Here is an 8,292-nt window from a genome sequence, read left to right as displayed (position 1 = left end):
CGTTTATCAGCTCGACCCACCTACGTTGCCTCATGTTCAGCTGTTTCTGATCGAAAATATGTTGAAGACTTTTATGATCAGTAAACACAGTGCATCTAACTCCATATAAGTAGTGTCTCCATATCTTTAACGCAAACACGACTGCTCCCAGTTCTAGATCATGCGTCGTATAATTCCGCTCGTGAATCTTCAATTGTCGAGATGCGTATGCAATAAATTTCTTTCGTTGCATAAGAACACAACCAAAACCTTGTCGCGAAGCGTCACAATATATTTCAAAATCATCGTTCCCTTCAGGTAACGATAAAATAGGCGCCGTAGTTAACTTCTTCTTCAGTAATTGAAATGCGTTCTCCTGCTCCGAGGTCCATTCGTGTTTCTTCCCTTTTTGCGTTAATGCTGTCAACGGCTTAGCTATTCGGGAAAAATATTGAATAAACCTTCTATAATAACCGGCTAAACCCAAAAATTGGCGTATCTGCGTTGGTGTCTTAGGAGTCTCCCATTTTTCAATGGCTTCAATTTTTGCTGGATCAACCTGAATTCCTTTGCTACTAACAACGTGGCCAAGAAATTGCACTTCTTTCAACCAGAAAGCACATTTAGAAAATTTAGCATATAGCTGTTCTTTTCTTAACAACTCTAATATCAACCTTACATGCTGTTCATGCTCTTGCTCACTCTTGGAATAGATAAGAATATCATCAATGAAAACGATAACAAACTTATCTAAATATGGACTACAAACTCGATTCATGAGGTCCATGAATACAGCTGGCGCATTCGTCAATCCAAACGGCATAACAAAAAATTCGTAATGACCGTAGCGTGTCCGAAAAGCAGTTTTCGGTATATCTTCTTCTTTGACACGTAATTGATGATAGCCCGATCTTAGGTCAATTTTCGAGTACACACATGATCCTTGGAGTTGATCAAATAAGTCGTCAATTCTCGGTAGTGGATACCGATTCTTGATAGTTAACTTATTTAATTCACGATAATCTATACACATTCGGAAAGATCCGTCTTTCTTCTTGACGAATAAAATTGGAGCTCCCCACGGTGAAGTACTTGGTCGTATGAATCCACGATCCAGTAATTATTTTAACTGACTCTGAAGTTCTTTTAACTCGGACGGTGCAAGTCTATATGGAGCACGGGCAACCGGTGCAGCTCCTGGTACAAGATCTATTTGAAATTCTACAGATCTAAATGGAGGTAATCCTGGCAACTCTTCCGGAAATACTTCAGGAAAATCTCTTGCCACAGGCACGTCATTGATGCACTTCTCTTTTTCTTTCTTTTCGAATTTATTAACATGTGCTAAGATAGCATAGCACCCTTTCTTCAAGCACTTTTGAGCTTTCAAATAACTAATGAGTTTTAGCTTTGAGTTACCCTTCTCTCCATAAATCATTACTGGCGTTTTATTCTTACGAGGAATGCGAATTGCCTTCTTGGCGCACACAACTTCGGCTCCTATTTTGGACATCCAGTCCATGCCGACTATTACATCAAAACTTCCTAATTCTACGGGTATCAAATCAATCTTAAATGTTTCTCCGGCTAAATTTATTTTACAATCACGGCAAATTTTATCGGCTTTAATTAGTTTACCATTAGCTAACTCAATCATGTACTTAGCATCTAGAGGTAATGATGAACAATTCAATTTAGCGTGAAAGTCTCTACACACGTAACTTCTATCAGCACCAGTATCAAATATAATAGATGCGGATAAGTTATTAATGGTAAACGTACCCGTAACAAGCTCCGGGTCTTCACACGCCTCTCTAGCATTAATAACAAATGCTCTCCCTCGTGAAGGTCCAATATTTTTCTCTGGATTCGGGCACTGGCTCTTATAGTGACCTTGTTTTCCACACCCATAACAAGTAATGGTAGCCAAAGCAGTTCTATTTGCATTGGTGGCAGGAGTCTTGGTACCATTTGTATTTATAACGAGAGCCCTACAATCTTCAGCAAGATGACCCTTTCGATTACATTTGTTGCATACCACATTACAGTAACCAGAGTGATGTTTGTGGCATCGGTTGCATAAAGGATTTTGTCCTTTATAACCAAAGCTTAAACCACTACCCGCACCTTGCGTGATTTCTTGTTTCTTAAAAGATTGTTGTTGGTTACCTCGATCATAATTTCCATTCCACTTTCTTTTGTTACCTGATACCTTCACATCAGTATTGGATACTTTCTTATCCATGATGACCTGATCCATTAGCTCGTTTGCCATGGTTATAGCTTCATGAATTGTCTTAGGTTTCGATGCTGTAACGTTTGCCTTGACCTTTTTGGGCAAACCATCTTTGTACATTTCAATCTTCCGTTCTTCGGTTGGAACCAATTCAGGACATAGCAAAACTAATTCCATGAATCGCTGATTGTAGTTGGTGATTTCAGTACCAACAACCTTTAGACTTCGTAATTCATCTTCCAACTTCCTAACCTCGTTCCTTGGACAATATTCGTTGATTAACATTGTTTTGAATTCTTCCCATGGAGTATCATAAGCTACATCTCCTCCTACAGCCTTCACATAATTTTTCCACCACGTGAGTGCACTATCTTGTAAAGTGCATGATGCATACTTGGTCATGTCCTTTTCAACACAACCACTAATTTTAAACACAGTCTCCATCTTTTCTATCCATCGGGTTTAACCGATCGGTCCTTCTGTTCCACTGAATGATGAGGGCTTGCAAGCTTGAAAAGTTTTGTAAGTGCACCCCACACGAGGATTTGGGTTAACTGCAGCACCTCTTGCAGCCTCGACCCATAACATTCTGTCGTTCACTCATTGATTGATGAGTTCCTGGATTTCTTGTTTCGTCATTCGGTTCAATCGCGCCATATTCTTCTATAAGAATGAAAAGAAAATAATTATTCACATGGAATATTATAGATGTAGTGTATATTTACAGTACATTATAGCTTATTAATAATATGAACCAGGTATTATTATAAAAGCCTTTTCTTCTTATTAGCGTTTTATAATTATATCTAGGGTAGTACATACCCGTTAATGTCCATACTTAATAGCTTAGTACAGAATCAATTACTACCATCTAAATAATACTTAACCATGGAAAATTATTGCATTTCACACTTCACTATTTTACATATGCTTATCTTACATTGAACATTAAGCAAACCACACTGATAATATTATACAAAACATTATATGATCCCATGGTTTAATACGGCAGCGCATCGTTTGGTCTATTTTCTAGGACGTTTAGGTTCAAAGAATCGCTTAACGCTTATCCTGGCTGTCTGCCTATATTTTGGCTGTGGGACTGAAGAACTGGATGCCGGGATAGAACGAATAGGAATAGCGGGAATAGGGGTGGTAGTGTCTAGTGGAGTTGGTGCCACATCATCCTTATTAAACTCAGGATTTGAATTTTCTAATTCATTAGCCTTTCGTTTCTTTCCTAGTTCGAACTCGTCTTTTGTAATTTCCTGTATTTCTTCCTCGGGTTCACTTTCCTCCTCGGGTTCACTTTCCTCCTCGGGTTCACTTTCCGGGTTCTCTATAGTTGGTTCATCCGGAATTTGTGAGTCTTCCCCAAAGATATCATTTTCGTCATCGGATAGGTTAATGACTGGAACACCATCTGAAGATTCTGGTTCGGAGTCGCTGAATGTGATAACAAGTTTTGAGCCTGACATCTATCATACAACAACTAACCCATTAGTACTACATAATATTTACATATAAATTTTAACCAACAATAATAAGCAATGGTTTTTAAATCAGACCCGGTCAAAGTCCAGACTTACTAATGTATCCTAACGACTTATCGGTTAGACACACTAATGCAAACCTGGTTCGCTAAGACCACCGCTCTGATACCACATGTCATAACCCGTCCTTAACCATAAGAACGTGTTAAATAACGTATGATTTCATTGCGAGGTATTGACCTCTATATGCGACATTTTTAAAAGAAAAACTGCATATATTATACATTACAAACCATGATTCTTATTTTTGTTACAAGCTTTGGACAACATAAAAATGATTATCGTTTAGCGATAATCTTCGACTTACAAACTTTACATATAATGATAACAACACGGTTTCTGGCATATTTTACAACACAGATCCTCGGGTATGCAGTTTTATTTTTGACACAAATATGCGTACGCAAGATCCTGCTCAAATTCAACATTATGCAGCGGAAGCTTTAGTAATCTCCTGAGAATAGACATGTTTTAAAAGGTCAACATAAAGTTGGTGAGATATAGGTTTAGTGCCGGCAGCAATATATATATATAGACCACAAGATTTCGTATATAAACAGTTTAATAAAAATATTCTAAGTGGTTGAGCACTTGGTAACCATACTTAACATTTAATCACGTCGCATATTCCCTTTAATATGAAATCTTACTACACCGTACCAAGTGTAGTCACAAAACGAAGTACTGTGCAACCATTGAATACTGGTCGTCCAGTCCGGTTGGGGTTGTCAGGCCCGATAGATCTATCAACAGGATTCGCGTTTACAATACCGCTGTAAATATTAGTTACCAAGCTACAGGGAAGTATGCCAGTGGTACAACTCAACGTAGAATATATTTTTCAGTTACTTGTGTCCATAACGTAAAACATAAAATACATGTATTCTCATCCCGAAATATTTAGAGTTTAAAAGTGGGACTATATACTCACGTTCGTCTTGAAGATATATATATTTTTGACTTGGTCTTCCGGTTGATATCACGAACCTATCCATATATAATATATCAATACCTTTTCTTTTTAAACAAACGTCTCATATATATACTTGTTATACTTTTAATACTTTGAATAATTCCTTAGTCCGTAGTTAGCATTTCGTTGTTAGTAATTCAATTTTAATGGTTCATTTGCAGATGTTTAATATACCCGCAATGAAATAAATAAAACCCCCAACGAAATAAATAAAACCCCATCGTATATGTATTGGTCGAGATTAATCTTGACCCACGGTACCGGTGTTGTCAAATGACGTGTTGCGTACATAAAGTACCGGTGTTGTCAAATGACGTGTTGCGTACAAACATGGGATCTTATGATTAATCTTCTCGTATTGTTTATGGGTGATCATGAACCATATAAAATTGAATTATAAGTACATATATATAAAATATCATGTTATCTTAGAAAGATGTGATTTTATTTAATTTTTCCCAATTAATCCCGAAGTTAAACAAGTCTTGGATAACCAATTTTGTTTCGGTCATAGTTTCTTCGTTACAAATCCGTTTTCGTTGATTAAACTTGCCATCTCCTTGGATCGAGTTCCTCTTTAAGACTATGAACTGAAAATACCTTGGTTTGTATTCAAAATCACACGGCATAGGTGAAACTTTAGTGAAACTTATGAAGTTAAACATTTTCCTTTATGTAAACAACCTTAAATGATTATTTTTCTAAAAATACTTATACTTTGAATTAAATCATGAAATTTTTCTGTGTTATCATATTCATATTAAAAATCATTTTTCCAGAAGATAAACTTCCAATTCAAAGTTTAAGATGGTTTTTAATTATCCAACCCAAAACAGTCCCCGGTTGCACTCCGACGTCGTAAAAACAGTTTTTAAGGTGTTCTTTGAAAAACCAAGTTATACCTTGTTAAATTAGCATGTAATTAAGTTATATTACAGGTCTTGAAGTATTTTAAAAGTTAAGTTAGAAGGATCTATTTAGTTTGCAAACAAGTTTGAAAACTTTCAAACTATGTTCTTGTTGTTAAAATTTTATACCACAAAATAAGATAGCTATATATATATATGAATCGAATAAGGTTATGAACATAGTTACTACCTCAAGTTCCTTGGACAAGGTTGCTGTAAAAGAGGAGTAAGAACCTAGAACTAAAAGGGTGATGGAATTGGATGAAAGATTGGAAGTAAGTTTGTGTTCTTGGAAGGATTCTTGAAGTGTTTTTGTAAGGGTTTTCTTATGGTGATTAAGTGATGTTTTTGAAGCTAAATGATGGGGAAAATGCTTGGAGATGATCAAGTATGAAGTTAAGAGTATTTTGAGAGAGAAATGGGAGTGTAAGTATGAGAAAATGGGGTGAAGAAATGGTGTGCATGCATAAAAACGTTTTTAGGTTATAAAGGAAAAAAAAGATACCTAACTTTGTTTTCTTGCTAAATAATTCATGCTACTTGACAAATGGTTGGTTCCACATGTTTCTTAATCATTTAAGGCTGCTAAGGAGCAGATTTTTATTGGTATATACCAATAGTAAATACATCTAGAAGCTGCGTATGATACGGGTACATATACCCTAGATATACGTGTAGAAATCTTTGAGAAAACGGAACGAGGATTCAAATATAGCTATCTTTTGTAAATATACTTATATTGTTTTATGTATGTAAGCCCTTTAAAAGTGATAAAATACATATCTATACGATGCATGTATAAGTATTATAGGTTATAAGTATTTATGTCGAAGAACGTTACGTATAGTTATCGTTTTGAAAACTTAAGTTAGTAGTTTCAAAATATACTTATAACTCATTGTTATTAGTACCCAATGAGATGTTAAACATCCTTAGATCATGTTAAATATATATAAATACATATATATACATAAACGTATAATTATCGTATGTTATATAGTTCGTGATATCATCGGTCAAATTGAACGGTCAAACGTTGTGTAAAACTCTTTTCGAAGACATAAGTCTCAACAATTTGGATTGCTTGTCATGTTGGTAAGGTTTAATTTATGTAAATATTAATCTTATAAATATAGAATGATCGAAAAAGTGCGGGTCATTACACATATGTCTCGAAGCGCCACTATCCACAATCCAGCTGTTGTTTGCAGGTAGCCTGGTTCCCTGCACATCATATTAAGAAAAGAAAAAAAATAATTGATAATCGGAACCCACGCCCGGACTGCAGTAGGTTGTCCATTAACACCCATAGCTTGAACTTCCATCCATTTCTCGTTTGAGTCCGGAGGAATCTCATCTTTAGAAACCTTAGACTTAGAAAGTTTGGAAGGAGAGGTGTCACGCTCTTGGATTTTGACATTCCTCTCTGAATCGGAATGATTCATCTGTGGTCTAGTTCTTGAAAAATACTTTCTGCGACTAGCTCTTTGAGATGGAGACCTTAACTTTGGTTCAAAAGGTCTACCTTGCTCATTAGCATTGGCAACATTTGCCTCAAAATTTCTTTTAGGAATTTTTCCTTTCACAGTAGAAACAGATCTATTGAAGTACTTCCTTTTGGAGTCTCCAAAGACAACATTTGTCTTAGATCTTTTATCACGAAGTTCATCATTTACAGGGAAGCCTGTTCGATGAACATGAGATGATCTAGAATCATCATGTGATAAGTCAACTTTATGTCTCGGGGATCGGAATCTTCTAGGACAATAAGCAGCAATGTGTCCAAAAACAGCACAATTAAAACAATGTCTAAACTCCCTATGTCCTCTAAATTGATACACATTATTAGAATTTGAAGATGACGGATCTTGTGTTCTTACCAACATAGGAGAATCATTTGATCTCTCTTTCTGAATAGGCTTAGGGGTAACAGGAGGAACTGGTCTGTTAGCAAATCTAGGATTTTTCAAAATCTTAACAGGACCTTTTGGTGTTCTAACTCTACTTGTCTTAGAGTTATCTCCTAACCCAGTTTTTCTATCTTCCTCATGATCTAGAGCACCTTCAGCAGTATCATCAGAAGTTGTATTCTTAGTTGAACTACATTTTTTATTCTTTTCAACATAATCTTCATAACTAGGAGGGATACAATCTTCTGGTCGACCGTCAACTACGTTAGCATTAACAAATGTTTTCTGAAAAGGAGGAGATGCAGAACTATATCCAATACCCTTTCCCTTGGTGTCATTAAGTTCCATAATTAATGCATTCCATTGTGACGCACTTGCCCAGCATTTCATTTTGATTGAAATTGCCTCTAAATCAGCTTTAACGCATTCATTTTCTTTCTTTAGTTCATTAATTATATCAACACGTTTAATTAAAGCTTGATTTATGTCAAAGTTATAACATTTAAGATCGTGAAGTTGTTTTTTATAAACTTTGATTTGCTCTTTCAACTCATTTTCAACCTTAGTGGTCACATGGTCAGCATGCCATTTTTCTTTCATCTCCACATATGCCTTTGTTAAATTATCTATTGTTACCTTAGATTCAGCACATTTAACACATTCAATAACAGTAGATGGATCAGAAGATACCTGTTGAGCGTTATTTGATGAGGAAGTCTCAGCCATAAATGCA

Source organism: Rutidosis leptorrhynchoides, chromosome 9 (genome assembly GCF_046630445.1).
Source record: "Rutidosis leptorrhynchoides isolate AG116_Rl617_1_P2 chromosome 9, CSIRO_AGI_Rlap_v1, whole genome shotgun sequence".
Classification (NCBI taxonomy): domain Eukaryota; kingdom Viridiplantae; phylum Streptophyta; class Magnoliopsida; order Asterales; family Asteraceae; genus Rutidosis; species Rutidosis leptorrhynchoides.
Note: the sequence above shows the minus strand (reverse complement) of the source record.